Source organism: Centrocercus urophasianus, unplaced genomic scaffold, assembly GCF_019232065.1.
Source record: "Centrocercus urophasianus isolate 14NV4802_14NV808 unplaced genomic scaffold, USGS_Curo_1.0 seq_11, whole genome shotgun sequence".
NCBI lineage: Eukaryota > Metazoa > Chordata > Aves > Galliformes > Phasianidae > Centrocercus > Centrocercus urophasianus.
Genome location: NW_024884253.1, coordinates 7,292,595 through 7,307,201, shown reverse-complemented (window position 1 = coordinate 7,307,201; position 14,607 = coordinate 7,292,595). Strand labels below are relative to the sequence as shown.

At 40.1% G+C, this 14,607-nt stretch overlaps 1 protein-coding gene across 3 annotated transcripts in view; it reads right to left on the bottom strand.

Moving 5' to 3' along the window:
• The window catches only part of KCNQ3 (potassium voltage-gated channel subfamily Q member 3), a 192,295-nt gene that overhangs the window by 120,891 nt on the left and 56,797 nt on the right, over positions 1-14,607 (bottom strand). The window lies entirely within an intron of this gene.

Here is a 14,607-nt window from a genome sequence, read left to right as displayed (position 1 = left end):
CCCCCCGCCTCTTCCTGCCTCCTCCCCTGCCCCAGCGATAGGGAGAGGGAGAGGGAGAGGGAGAGGGAGAGGGAGAAGGAAAAAATAATGTTATTTTCTGGATGCAGGAGTTAAGTAGGTCAGACAGAGATCTGAGAGGAAGGTGTCTGGGTATGAAAGGAAGGTAGGAGGATGAGGTCAGGGAACAAAACCTCGCTCTTTTGGCAGCAGCAAGCCAAGTCCGGCTGTATGCTTGAGCTCTTTCCCTTGTGTCAGCAAATCCACTCTTTGTACTTCACAGCTGCTGCTGAAGCAGAGCATGATTTGGAGAATCTGAGACAGTGCTGCCAAGGTATCATATATTTTATCTAAACAAAAAGCACCAGCCTATACAAGAGATGATGACAACATCGAGAGAAGGATATCTGATGGCATAACAAGCCCAGAGAGACAGAGAGAGAAGAGTTGTCACTTTGTAAGCTTTTAAATACAACTTTGGCTGAGTCCAAGGAGGAATATGTGACATTTTTTAAGTCTTTATGTTCCTGACCATGGGGGGTGGGGGTAGAATGGTTTCAGAATTTTGACCTAGCATACATGGCTTGCAATTAACACTATTTCTCACGTGTGTTGTGTCCATAACTTTACCTAGCAGACAACTAACATTTCAAGGACTTGGCAAATCCCTCTTGCCTATGTATTTGTATCCTCCTAGTGAATTTCTAGAAGTCTGTCTGTACACATATTCATGTGTACACAGAGCCCTTCTTGGTCCTCAACTTAAACCCAAAGCACAAGGTGAGTTGCTAAGGGACAGGGGTTGTAATGTAAGGCAAAGAAGATCACAGAATGGGTGAGCCTCAGATACTTCAACAACAATATCCCAATTCACATGCACCAAAATAAATTTCTCAAAAGTGACACTGAAAACCTCTGCTTGGGGAGATCCCTCTAGTTGGATGCTGATAGCAAAGATGTACTGGTACATTTTCGCACAAGTACTTTCCCAGTGTCTCCCGGCTGTACGCTGAGGTGCAGCAGCAGACGAAGTAGAGGCTGAAGTGTCTGATTTCATTCAAAACTCCTGCCAATCGCTGGTAATAAACCAAAGCTGAACAAAACAAAAAGCCCAACAGGTTAAGAAGGAGTACAGTTCAAAACAATAGCCGGACCTGGTATGGAAAAAAAAAAAAACAACACTGTGGAAGTATGGTCTGAGCCAAGCATCTATTTGAATCAAGACATTTCTACTGCTGGTAAAGGCCATGACTGAAAGCAATTGCTAGCAAAAGGACAAGTTTTGCTAGGCAACAGTAATTTCTGCAAATACCAGGCATCTAATACACCTCAGTGAAGGATTGCAAAGCATTTTGCAAAACATGGACAAAGCCTCATCATGCTCAGAAAGGCAACCAGTGCAATTCACAGAGGAAAAAGCTTTTGAGAGATGAGGCATGACAGTGGTCATGCCATTTCCTCCAACTCTGAAGCCAGTAGTCCTCTATTGTATTTCGACTAATCTCCTGAGCCCTCTGAAAGCAGAAACTGTGTACCTACCACATTTCCCCTCTTATAAAGCTTTTCAGTACCAATTTTGACTTTCAGGCAGTCATGGTGGGTGCTTCTAATTATTGCAAATCCACTATAGGCCAAAGTCTGGTTATGTAGAGCAATGTGAATATCCCCAGAAATTCCTGAAGAGGTCACACAGCCTTCAATGCTCAGCTGGTCCCAGAAGAAAACGCCAATCTAACAGAAACTATTTAATTTACTTTCTAATGCAATATATCAGGAACATGAAATATCATTTAACTTAGGAAAGATTTATAGCAGCACTAAGTACTAAAGAGAAATAGTAAATAACCATGTTCTATCTTGAACTAGAACTTAGGCTCTAGTCCTTCAAAGAACAAAAAACATGGTTGTCTGCCTCCTCACCTACCAGAACTGAAGTGTGTTATGAAGCAACTAATAAATCAAGATAAATTTAAATATAATTCTGTTGGTTTCATTTTTAAACTAATGGATAACCATTGTGACAATGCATTATAATCTATCCTGTCCTATTACTCACAGCTGTTGTTTACCACAGCATCATAGGTGAGTGTGCAGTGGTGATCGTGCACAAAATCTGCTCTTTGCTTCTCCCAAGCACTTCCTTGGTGTTGGTGCTGACACACCATATTTGGTGGAAGGGATAACCAGAGTGCAAACATGACCATTCACTAGCTGCCCATCGCAGCACTCACTAAGCTACACTAAGCTACATTAATTCACTCCCCACCTCTCCTGTAACCATGCCACAGGCCATGCTATGTGGTCAGCCCAAGGTCACAGAGAAATACTGCAGCAAAGAAATGGATGGGCTGCAGGGTTCTCCTGGCTTTGAAAGCACTCCTGTTGCTGGATCGTCCTTCATCTATAATTGCTTCCAAGGAAACCTGGATAAATGCAACACTGAGGACTACAGTGAGCAAACAGAATGTTGCAGAGAGGTTAAAAAGGGCTCAGTGTTTCATACCTCGACTCTGGCACTGCTAACTCTTCCCAGTAAACCTTCAGTTCAGTACCTACATACCACCTTGACAGTCTGAATTCAGAGGAGCAATGTAGGTAAGCTGGAATATGAGTCTCTAAGTATATTTGTCCAAACTAATTCATCCCTTTTCTTTCGTGTCCTTGACATTGAGACAGGATGAAAGAAAATGTGTCATTTGATGACACATTACTTCTTCCAATCTCAATCCATCTTCCCCAAAGCTTATTCAATAGTTACAAGGCTTGAATTCATCACGACAAGTGTACACTAAAATTGAATTAAAAATTTTGAGTCAGAAAGCATGCAGATGCTCATATGTTTCTTATAGCTGAGAACATCCTGTTACAGCAGCACAGCTGCAAATTTTGTAACATTTAAAAAGAAAATTGCTTTGCATGAGGGAAGGGAAGGAGGTTAAAAATGCCTGAATTTAAGCAAATCATCCTCTGTTTTATGCTGGCTGGTGTATTTTTTAAGTTTTAGAAATGGGAATGCTGGGTAGAAAGAAGGAAAATTTCATTAGTGCCTTCATAAATTGCTTTAAAGATGCTCTATAAAGTGTTTCAGCACAGAAGAGCACTTTCTAGCCAAGTTCCGTACAGGTAAATTAGACACATTCTTCTATTGAGAATTGAAAATAGAATTGAAGAATGAATGTTTACAGCAGCTTTAAGAAAGGGACTCCTAATCAAATCTAGGTGACAAAAGAGTGACAGGCTGAGATTCTCAAGTGGTGCAAAGGACAGAGATGTTGCTGCAAATCTGACTGAGAGTCCATGAGTTTCTGATAAATTTCCACTGTTGCTTTTCATAGTCACAGAACCACAAGGTTGGAAAAGACCTACAAGATCATCTGGTCCAACCATTCTCATATAACCAATACTACCTACTAAGCTACTAAACCATATCTCGTAGCACCTCATCCAGACGCCTCTTGAACACCACCAGGGACAGTGCATGTATTTTGCTTGTATTTGCATGACAGCAGGGGGGAGGTTACTTGTTGTTACTTGTCCATTTTAGGGGGGTACTCAGTGACTCTTGCTCAAGGCCCATCCATGTCACGTAGGCAGGAGGAAAAGAAGGATAAAAGAGGAACCGAAAGCAATGAGGATAGGATTTCTGACAACAGAATGATTCCTCACGAAGTGATGCCTCCATGCTGAAGTAGAAGAAGAGATGTCTGCCATCAGATTCCTCACACTACAGAATTCCTGCATGCTGACAAACTCTCCTGGACCTGCTGCCTAAGCACTGCTGCTTCCTCCCAGATTGGCTCCACGACTGCCTCCGCTACCTGCTTGCTGTCCAAGGCCGGCCACACTGCTGCTTCCCTCCTGCCCCCCTTCTGCTTCTGCCTCAGACCTTCAAACGCCATGCAGCAGGACCGCTGCTGGATCCTCGTGGTGACTCTCCCTGCTTTACACAATTCTTGCTTTTTTCCCATCTTTTCTATCGCGCTCCTTCCCTTCCCCATCTCCCTGATTAGGATTTGTAATAAACTGGTTGGACTAACATATGAACTGTTGTTTTCTTAATCTCAGGCTGGGTACAGAGATATTAAAAGAACCTCATCTCCCTCCTATAAATTGGAGCAAGATAGCTTACCCTTCCTTACTCTTGCAAGAGTAAATGCATGCTCAACCAGATGAGCCCTGCATCCAACCTTTGTTCATTCTGGCTAAATAGCAGCTGTGAAAACTGTTCATAAAGTTCACTCATCCATGGCTACAGAAGAATAAAAGTCTGCAACTCACTGCTGTGAGCATCTGATATTTCCTATGACCACAAAAAAAAGGAAAAGAGCACTTTGTCTAAGAGAAAGGTGTTGCAGGTTTGCTGTTTAAAAACACCATTCTTAAAGATTCTTATGTAGGGAATTGGATGCAACTCCCAATAATCTATCTGGAGCTCCCCTCTAGATCTGGTGGTTGTGTGCCTATTTTGGCTGCAAGAATTCCCTTTTTAACCTGGAGGACTTCATCTTGGAAGCAAAGAATGAGGGCATTCCCAACTGACTGATGCTGGTATGATTGTAACTCTGTAGGTTACAAGGCCTTTGGAAATGGACTGCTCCATCAGGATTGAAACATCCTCTTCTGGAAAATGCATCACAGGTCCTTCAGTGATTGTTTATCTCCAGGACAAGAATGTCGTCCACCTTCTGACAAGAACAAATGAAACACTCTGTGGTCTTGTACAGGTTACACATACTAAATCACCAACAAGACCCGTAAATACACCCAGGATCAATCCCTAAAGGCATTTTTATCTGAGTTCAAACTTGGCTTGATATCAATTAATTTGGGAGGTGTAGCAAGATCACAGCAGGAGATGAAATGGATGTTTCTTCACATGCCCCAATTCTTAACAATTGGATTTTCTAATTATAAAATGCATAAATAAAGAAGACACCCAAGAGCTTCTAAGTTCCTTTCATGAGTACATACAAATAAGCCCACACAAGAATATCCAGAGAAATGAGAGTAATGCTAACAAAATGTGGATTCATTAAATAGTTGCTTACAGCATAGCTAGAACTCATTTTATCCATATAGTTTAGGATAGAAATTATCATCTGTTTAAGTAAAAATCATGGTTACAACCTCCTTAAACTGAAGTATCTGAAAGCCACCCCTATTTCCTAATTTGGGTATCTTCACAAAGAAATGCTAACTTTCAGTACTGCAAGATGTTTGTGGAGTCAAATGATTTCACAAATTCACAAAAAGTTCTAAATAGCTAGAATATCTTTGGTTTTGGCTTTTATCAAGGCCAATTATTAAACCCTATAGTATGTCTTTCTCATTATTGCTTTAAAACAGCTCTTGAACAAAATGGAATTAAATAGCATATTGCTAACTCCATTCATTTGATGAGCAGGTCTTCTTAAGTGTTTCAAGATGATGATCTGCAAGTGTGGCACAGTTGCCTTTTATTATATCATGGTACTGCTCTGGCTATTCTTGGTTTCCCAGTTGCTCTCTAGAAATCATAATCTTGAAGTGGACAAGACTGGTAAGAGTACACCAACTTGATATTAGGTTCAGTTTCATGTTTGTCAAGAGTCATAAAGAGGTGGAGTCTGCCTCAAAGCTAATTCATGTCACTCAGTAGAAGTGTTGAACTCCATATGACAACAGGTAGTTGCTGTCTTTCATATTCCTTCATAACTTCATAACTTACAGAAGGAAAATCACATGCCTAAATGTAGGCATCTGACTTGTTCTCTGGTTTCTGATCTGTCCTTGAGGAACTATACCAGAAAGCTTTGATTCCCTTTAGATGTCATCTCTTTTCTGCTATCCTACGTAGTTATCTCAAATAACCTAGGACTTCTTGTAGAAGTCCTTGTGTTTAAGCAACTGAATCATTCCCACCAAACAGCACTGAATCTTCAGAAAGTTATGGTAATTCAAGACTTCTGGAAAGCCATTATTGGTTTTTGGCCAAAGACAAACTTAGCCAAGCAAATTAAATTTTGTATGTATACTTCAACTACCATCAGAAGAAATCTGTAACATTCCCAACACAGTTCATTCCAGTATAAAATTATATTTCCAAAAGTATAGTTATAACCTGAAAAGCACCTTCCATTTGAGGAATCATTTCAATTCTTTGCCCAGAATAAAAGAAACTGATATGGAAAAGGTTTGTGATATCATAAGTAGCACAGAGACAGTGAAAAGCTAGGCAAATACCATCTGTCTTTTCCAACAAAATAGAAGGAATAGCATAAAGCCAGCAATTGCAAGTTGATAAGCAAAGGAAAAATGAGAAAATACTTTACATACCACTTTCCTAGGAGACTGCAGTACTAGAATCCATTTTATTTAAAAATCAGCTAGACGTCAACAGAGAAAACAAATGGCTACTACAAGAATCCAGAAGTATCCTTTTCCTTCAGAAATTTCTGAGCTAGAAGCTGGGAAACTGGGGGAGAATTCTGGGAAAATATCAGGAAATAGATATCATATTTCCTTCCCTGCACTCAGTTCAGATGAACTGAGTATTATGAAGAGAAGCCTGAGCTGGTGGTCAGTCTTTCTGACAAGGAACAGTCAGAAAAGCGCATATATAATAAAAGCTTCAGGTGTACACTGGAAAGGAAGAAATAGTATTGACAAAAACAACCCAAATGTGTAATGATTTCCTTTCATCTTCATTGCTTTAGGTTATCCACATCATTACAGCACAGGACTGTACCTGAGAATGTGCATTAAACAGTGGGACTCCTCTGATGTCCAGTTAGACTGCTGCAGAGCTTTGAGCAGATGAAGGAGAACATGCCCTTGTAGTCCCAAAGCACTGGACTGAGGTGCAGTGCCAGACACTGTGGGAAAATTGGGATTTGTCTGGTCTTGGTTGTGTCCTTGGCTTGTTTTCATTAGAATCATCTTTTTATGTAATTTTTCCCCAGGAAGCCAAACAAATCCTGTTCCTACAAATCACAAAATCACAGAATCGTTGAGGCTGGAAAAGACCTCTGGCAACCATCTAGTTCAACCTCTCTGCTCAGGCAGAGACACTCAAAACACACTACCCAGGATTGTGTCCAGGCAGCTTTTGAATATTTGAAAGAGATGACACAACCTCCCTGAGCAACCTGCATCAGAGCTCAGTAATTCTCACAGTAAAAAAGTTTCTCTTCATGTTCGGACAGAACCTCCTGTGTTCCTGTTTGTACCTGTTGCCTCTTGTTCTGTTGCTGAGATCACTGAGAAGAGTATGACTCCATTCTCCTGACATTCTCCCTTTCAAATACTTAGACACATTAATCACATCCTTCTGAGCCTTCTCAAGGCTGAACAGGACCCAGTTCCCTCAGCCCTTCCTCATAAGAGAAGTGCTCCAGTCCCTTCATCATTTCAGTAACCCTTGATGGGCTTGGTCCAGGACATCCATGTCTCTATTGTGGGGAGCTCAGTTCTGGGGAATTTCACCTCCCTCCACCTTTTGCCAGGATAACACTGGCTTTCTTACCCACAAGTGTATGCTGCTGGCTCATGGTCAACTTGTTGTCCAGCAAGACCCTCAGGTCCTTATTTGCAGATCTACTTTCCAGTGCGAGAGGCTACAGAACCAGTTACAGTTATGCAGATATTATGCTCAGTATTTTGTAGTTTCTGGGATAAAATCTGAGGAAATTTGAATTTGTCAGTTTTCCTTTTTTTTTTTTTTCTCTAAATAAGTTCTTGCAATAATCTAACCTCCTTATCCAGAGATTCTGATTACTTCAATTTATGTGCCTGTACTACTATCCTGCTTACCCAGTGCAACTTTCACTTCTGCCCTTTTATGAACACCCCAATGCTACATGGCCCCATTGCTAGCGATCAACACTGCAAGTCCTTAATGTACTTAACAGATTGATTTCCACAAGTTCAAGCAAAAAAAAAAAAATTAAAAAAAAAAAAATCCACCTACTTTAATACCATCAGAAATGGACTCTAATCCCCATAGGAAATGGATAGAAACAGTGGTGTTTAAACTGTGGGATTCAATCACCTAATTTGTGGTTTTGCAGCACCTAGCACAATAGGGGTTCCCATTTCATTTGATTCCTACATGCAGCACTGTAATAGAAATAAATAATAATATGATTGCAGCACTGATCTTGCTGTTCTCACTGCCACTAGTTAATGAACTCTCATTGTATTAATGAAATCCAAGTGTGTGTTCTATAATTAGTCTTCTATCTGCCACATACCATAACTAGTCCTTACATTCTCCCTAATGACACAGATCCTAGCATGGGGGCTTATAAATGCATTTCCAAAGACAGACTCTATGTTTCACTTATTTTAATTATCCTCAATTTAAAATATGTGAAACAACAGTTCTTTCACATCTGGTCCTCCTATAATTTTATCTAACAGCTCCCCATAACATCAGAAGGAAAATCCTTCATTTTAATTGCACATTAGGCTTTATTTTTGTAGGGGTAGACAGCTACTTATTAATTCAGCTAATTCCTCTAGGAAACAAAGCAGTCCAGCATTCAGTGAGTTAAGTGCAATGCATCTGCTGCCACTGTCAATAACATTTTTTAGATTGCTGGAATTATGAATTCTTCAAATTCCCCTGACTAATTCTAGAGATTCTCTACCAGCTTTACTGGAGAGATAGAGAATGGGATTGCTGATACCATTCTGCCTCATATTTCCACTGTTCTTGCTTCTGCAGCAAAGTTTAACATTGCTGATGGAACAGATGCCTATTTATCAGAAAATAAAAAAATGGAGAATCTGGAAATTTTGGAAAATCTTATGTGACATAAATACCTGGGAATGCAAAGCACAATTAGATGACTTTTAAGATCCCTTCCAACTCAAATGACTCTATGATTCTATTATATACACAAGTGACTCCTAAAAACCATAGCTCTTTACTAAGTGTTCATTACCTGATTGATGAAGCAGGTTTTTCCCAAGACAAGCAATTTGAACATTAAAGCAAAGAAACCAACTCTAGCTTTGACTAAAGAGAGGAGAGGGAAGAGGAAAGTGAAGAGCAAGCAGGAACTCAGACACTAGATAAAAGGAATGTAGAAGTTCCTGGTGAGAAAATTTCATTAGGTGTCATAGATATATCGGTGTATAATCCCATTACAGATGGCATCAACCAACTCTGTCTCTTCCCATGAAGCCAGTCTGTCCAGATGTGTTTCTCACAGCTCCTTTCAGAGAAACGGAACTGTGTGTTAGTCAAAAGCTTCTGAGCTTGGAGAAGAAATAGCAGCAGTCCAAAGAATCACAAAGTTGATATGCTGTGGTCCAGAGGCATAAAAAATGCACATAACAAGAGAAAGAGAAACTGTACTTCATACTGTCATGAGATTCTGAATCATTCCCTAGACAAAGACAGGCATTCTTGCAGCCACAAACTAACTTCTTTGAATCTTCATCTTCCTCCTTGATGTTTTTCCTAATGCACTTTTCTTAATGTACTTGCATCTAGGCAGGCTTTGCCAATACAGTGTATTCCCCTTGAGGAATCAAGACCTGTTCTGTTAACAGAAATGTTAGCTGCTCTTCCAAAAAGAGGGACTGCCAGTGAACAAAAGGATTTTCTAGTGTTCCCACTAAAAGGACTTTTGGCAGGAAAATAAGACTCATTCACAATAAAGCCATTTTTTAGGGTTGCTTGTACCAATTTCAACAGGAACAAAACATCTGATTAAAATGAAAAGAGAGATGGCACAAAGATTGGTCTGTGAGCCCGTCCATCAGCCAAACTCTCCCTGGTGTCTCCAGCTGCCTGTAGGAATTGTTCCATTTCACAAATATAATCGTATGCTAACACAGAGAGAGAGATGCTATCATTTATTACCTGGCCTCTTTTGTTGTTCCTGAACACCAGAGATGTGTCAGACCACTGCCACACATATCTGCCACACATGCCATGGTTCCCATGTTTAGTTTAGGGTTATTTCCATCTGGATTTTGTCCTTCTTTAGCCTGAGATGAGAAACTAGCTCAGAGGTGAGGTTCATTCTACAGTCTGAATCCACAGATCAGGAAACAGAATCTCATGTCCCATCTCTTATTAATACACCATCACTTAAGAGGAATCTGTCTGTGAAAGGATCTAGATAGTTCTGATGTCAGGCATGGGAGTTTTGCTTCCCACAAACTTTTCTACTTGGGAAACCACCATAAAAGTTTTAGTTTCTTCTAGAGATATGTTAGCAGCTAGATTCAAGTCTAGCCTGATTTCAGCTTCAGAATGTCAGTTTCAATGTTTATAACTTTGTTTTATTTATAACAAGGACAAGCATTTGTTTTAATCTAATACTGAGGTTTCTCTCTATTTAAGTAATTTACAGGAAATTCATATGGTTTCTCAGTTTGTTTTCTCCTTATGACAGAAAAATATCTAAAGAAATACAGATTTTAGGAAAAAAAAAAAAAAAAAGATGTTAGTGTTGACCAATGATACTTCACTTTTTGTTCTGGGAAGGATTGCTAATGAAACTGCATTGGCATGAAAGAACTCTAAGCCATAGCTCCTCCTCTGACAGGTTACTTACATCTATGGTGTACGAACAGCACAGTTAAACTGTTTAGTAAATCCAAATTTTACTAGAAGACCTGAATTTAGAAAAGCTGACATCCAATTAACACTATATGTCATGGACACACAGTAGTAGTTCTGTACCGACCTTAACAGCAACAGCCAACATCAGGCTTAATCTTCGGAGAATTTGGGAGGAAGGCAGAAAGGCGTAGGTGAAATGCACTGGTCCAGTGGCAGTAACAAACTCCTAACTCCTGGCTACCAGACACAAACCAATCCCATGTCAGGAATAGGACTAAGAATTCTAGAAATATAGACCCATTGTAAATGTAATTCACCACCTTGTTTCTGCACAGCTGTTTCCTACATGACACTAATCCCAGCAATCCAGGGGATTCCTTGCAGCTTCACCATTCCACTGCTCCCTGTCATTCCCATACAACCTTTCTACATCTTCATTTCAGTGCTTCTAACCTCCTATAGATAATTATACCACCTTGTACCATCTCCTGTGATTCCCCTTCCTCCTTGCTGTTTACACTTTCCAGAGATATATTGCCCACAGCAAGAACTTCACGCTGGCTCATTAACATTTAAAATCTCCAGGAAAATGTTTACAAGGTTACTTTTCTTTTAAGTTAACACAACATAAGAGTTTTTCTGTGTAGTTACATATTCAAAAATACAGATATAGGCAGGAAAATGGGAGACATAACAAAAGGAATAGAGTTTCGAGCATTGCTAAAATGTAGCCTAGGTTTTCTGCATTTTCTCTATCCATTAGCTGTCTTGATTGCTATCTTTAAAACCTTGTTTAGGATACTAGAGGACATTAGGTCAAGTAAGAGGACATTCATGCAGTATTTTCTGCTACAGATTTCCTGTGGTCAATTTACCCCCTCTGTGGAGAATCAAATCTAAATCATGACATACACTGAACAAAACGAAGTAAGAAATTCCAGCAGCTCATCCTGCTTCTCTGTACATTTCCTAATCTGGTGCAGCTACAAACTCTTGCTAGTTTAGGTATGCAAATATTTCATTAGCCTTTTGTAACCAAAGAAAAGCTTCATGGGAAGAAAAAAAAAACAAAACAAAACGCTATATATGTGACACCTAAATTCTCTGTTTCTACATTTTCCACCAAAAATTAAAGCTAGCTTTAGAGAAACTTGAAAGCAGAGGCATTATTTTCTACATAAATATAATTCTACTTTCCACCCTTGAATGACTTACACCACACAGGTGTTCAGTTGTTACATGCAACTGTAATGAAGACACCTGCTCAGCGAGATCCGTGCCAGCAGATCTAGCTGGCAGCTGCATGCAGCTCATCAGATGCTGCTTGCTGGGGCAGCAGTAAAAAGGATGGAGAAAGTTTCTACAGTTTCCCAGGAAATCAAACTGGGAAGCAAATAAGCAGAATCAGCCAAGGAACAGAACAACCATGGGAAGGCCAGCTACGGTCCACAAGATGCTGAAAATTTGGAGATCTTGTACAACCAGAATTCAGGTATAATGCAAACAGCCAAAATACTTCTTCTGTGCCACTGGTCTGCAACTGGGTCGCATGAATTGCTGATCCAGTTTGCTGCTAAGAGAAAAATAAGCCTTTTCTTTTGTAGATCACACTTAAGAAGGTCAACTTTGACTCTAATTTCCTGTATTTGCAATAAGAAAAAAAACGTAAAAATATTTTGTAAAAGTAGGTTATTTTTCTCTTAAAATGTTGAGAAGAGGGATTTTCTGTTTCTAATAGAAATCTTGCAAGGAATGGGGAGCAGTACAAACAGATGGCACCAAGCACTCTATTTCCTTACCTACAGAATCACAGAGTTACAGACTCATTAAGGTTGGGAAAACCCTCTCAGATCATCAAGTGCAGTGGTTGGCCCATACCTACCATTGCCACTAAACCATGTTCCTCAGTGCCACATCTCCCCATTTCTTGAGCACCTCCAAGGATGGTGATCCCTGCTCCTCCCTGGGCAGTCTCTGCCAATGCCTCACCACTCTTTCAGAAAAAAAAAAAAAAAAATCCTACTGTCCAACCTGAAACTATATCCATGTAAGGGTGCCAGTGGTGCTACCAGACATGCCCAGGGCTCTTACACATCTGCAGGATTGGCTGACGTAGCACCAGATCAGAGCCTTCCTGGTGGAGCAGTTGGGGTGCCCTAAGGCACCTCACATGTTCTAAATGGCTGAACCCAACGCTAATGAATGAAATCACCCCACCTACCTATGGATGTCTGCTCCTCAGCAATTTATCTTGGCTTTTTTTTTTTACAGAGAGTGAAGAGAAGAAGATGCAGTTAGATCACATGCAGGTTCTCTGACTTATTTTAGCAGGAGAAATCTTTCCCCAAAGATCTTTCTTTCCTCACTGATTAGATAGGAAGCTCAGGTGTGGGGGTGGTCCAAGTCCAAGTGGGATATCTAAAATGGAGGCTTGCAACACCTGAGCATTATTTGCCATTAGCTACAAAAGCTGAAAGCTCACATCTATGTTCCCCTTTTAGCTGAAGAAAGGATTGTCATACTGACAGGAAGTTTACTGTTGCAGATCTCAAAGTAGACGCTTGCCTTTGCTGAGATGAATCATGCCTTTGCCTTCACTCAGATGAACATTGCCTAAGGCTTGGTCTAAGCCTGGGGCAAGAAAAAAGTGTTGAGAAGAGTAAATACTTGCAACTAAGGGAAAAATGAAATGTGTTTTGGTGCTGTCTGAGGTCCAGCATTATAAATTAAAGGCGTGAACACTCACTTTCTGTAACTTGAAGCCCCTCTGAGTGGTCCATAAGCTCTTTAGATTGTGATCTGCTGAGACAGCTTACACTGAAGAAAACGGGCCTGACCAAAAGAGAGGGAAACTGATCTCTGCCAGGTGCCTTTCCTGAAAAAAACCTCAAAGTGAAGTTCTGCTACTCTTCCATCTGCATTCTCACCCTACCAAAAGTTTGGGTCAAAGTTCAGAGTAAATCAGCTTTTTTAAAGAATCATTTAGTATATACAAAATAGTAAAACATCCCACATCGCTAAATTCACAATGATTAATGTTCTATAATAGATTCCTGCATGTATGGATATCTCATGCAATGTCTATCACAATCCTGTAAGCGCCTGGGTCAGCACTTTTACTGTGAACTATAGATACCAGCGAGAACCTCTAACCTCACACAGGAACAGTGTGGAGGGGAGACGCATAATCTATTCCTCCCCTGTGTTGGAGGGTTACAAAGTTACAGAAACATTGGGTATGTGATATTTAACAGTTTGATACAGGAAATTAGACTTGAGGTTGCATTTTATTGTTCCTCATTGTGATTTTCATGGGGAATAGAGATGGTTTCCACCATGTTCTGTTCATTCACTAAAGGAAATACATGAGGTTTTTTTATTAGGGTTCCTACTCGTTTCTGTATTCTTACTAAAGTGGTTTACTCAGTTTAAACAAGATTCAGTAATTATTATCTGTGCACATTCTTGTAATTCCTTTCAGGGTTTGCTGGAGCAGAGTGCCATAGCATACTTCTACATAAGCCTGACTCTGTACAGATGAGGGTTAAAGACATAGGTGTGAGGATCCCATACTCTTCTATTGTCATGTCTGCAGTTGTGACGTGTATTTTCCTACTTGCTGCAAGAAAAAACAGAAAGTAGTTGTGATCTAGAGTTGGAGTACACAAATTCTCAAGTTTTTTCTGCCTTGAATGATCACATGATTAATTTTTCTCCTTGTAAATATAGGAATAAGTATTTCTTTCTAGGACAAATTCTTCTGAGAAACTTAAAGTTCTTCTCCCGTCCATGTTTTGCCTACAAGGTGTCTTAAAATCCAGAACTACTGGCCTTGATGCAGTTCAGGGAATCAGGCAAGTATCCACAAGCAGATGGTTGCTCAGCAGATCTTTCCTTCCTTCCATGCAATTCAGAGAGCAGTGCAGATTTACCCACTCACCATTCCAAAAAGTAGACTGTGAACATCTGCCATTGTTGCCCTGGTCTCCTAGTTAGATGCCAGGTTGTACAATCCATTTTTTATAAGATGGATTTCTTGTGACTTTTTC